Below are 1,595 nucleotides of genomic sequence, written 5' to 3'. Positions count from 1 at the left end.
TCCTGGGGGGGGGGGGCACAGACAAATCATATACTAAACGTCAATAATTTACTATAACATATTTTAACTTTATTTAAAACATATTTCACGATTTGCGTTTGCATTCTGTATATAGAGGTGATAGTATAATAGTTCAAAAATGAAGTCTTATTCTTGTATATTGTATGTGGGGAATATGCGCTCAGTGGGGGGTGTGTGGGGTTTGTGAGGGGGTGTGACTGTGTGTGTGGTGGAGTGTAGGGTATGTTGTGGGTGTGTATACATGGGGGGTTGTGGGGTCAGGGTGTGTGGGGTAGGTGGGAAGGTGGGAATACCTTCCCCCCGCACTCCCCTCCCCCATGGTGCACAGCTCCTGTCCGTAGCAGCAGCAGGCTCTCAAGGTGCTCATGGCCTGCACAGGTGCTGCTGCCCAACCTGCCTCCATCACATGAGGCTCCCCACAGCAAATGTGCAGCTCCTGGCATGTGCACACTATCGGAGGAAAGTCCCATGTGATGGAGCTGGCTGCCTTTCCCGCCACATGTGGCTAATGGGATTCCATCGGGGGAAACAGGTGGTGGGGCTCCCCTCCACTTCTGATAGTCCCAGGAGCTGCAGGTGGCAGCAGGTAGTGGGGCCTGGCCACCAGCTCCATCACACGGGGCTTCCCCCCAGTGGCACGCAAGTGCCAGGAGCTGCATGTGAACTGTTGGGAGCCCTGCACAATACAGGCAGGCTGGCCTGTCTCTGCTCCTTGCCACCCCATACAGCTCCTAGAACTGGCTGGAGCCTCGCGCCACCCTGATGGCCTGCTACCTGCTGCTGCCACCAGCACCAGAGGCTGTGCGCCACAGGGGGTAGAGGGAGTGTGGGGGATTTCCATACCCCACCTCACATGCCACAAACCCCACACACCCACACCCTGCCTACCTGAGCTCCACACTCCTGCTACCCCCGGGCGCAGGCTCCAGGCTCTGCGCTCCCACTGCCCCAGCCCCTTGCTCACGCTCAGCTGCAGGTCCCGTGCTGCCAAGAGGGAGCGCTGCAGCAGGGACCGGAGGAGCCGCTGAGGGGCTCCTGAGGATGACAGCTTTGATGGAAGAGCTCGGGTAGGAAAGGGTGAGATAAAGACTGTCCTGGACAAGGAGGGAGCAGTTAACTTGTCGTCATTATTCCCAATTTGGGTTTATGGCTTCCGACTGAAAACCCTACTGCCGGGTGCAGGCCACAGCATAAAGAATTAGGCCCCCTCTACAGTTACAGATATTGTGCAATTACCTTCAGACCAGCTACACATGCAAAATACTGATCACAGCATAAAAAAAGCTCCAACCAGCTATGAAGTTAGACCTGGAAAAGGTGTACTAACTTTACAGCTGGTTACTACTGGCCTTTAACTTACACCCTGTAGCTGGCAAGGCTCCCTGCTGTAGGGATGCACCACGCTCCGCATCAACCCCCCAGGCCCTCAACCGGGGCAGCTGCAATCACGTACCCCTGGGCCTGGGAGCCAGCGGCTGCTGCAACCCCCCCAGCCCACGGACGCGCGAGGCCCGTGCCACTGGCAGCCCCTCAGCCGAGGCAGCTCCCAGGCACCGCAGTCGGCTCCTTCGCCC

The sequence above is a fragment of the Alligator sinensis genome, unplaced genomic scaffold (genome assembly GCF_000455745.1).
Source record: "Alligator sinensis unplaced genomic scaffold, ASM45574v1 scaffold84_1, whole genome shotgun sequence".
In the NCBI taxonomy this organism is placed as follows: Eukaryota; Metazoa; Chordata; order Crocodylia; family Alligatoridae; genus Alligator; species Alligator sinensis.
Note: the sequence above shows the minus strand (reverse complement) of the source record.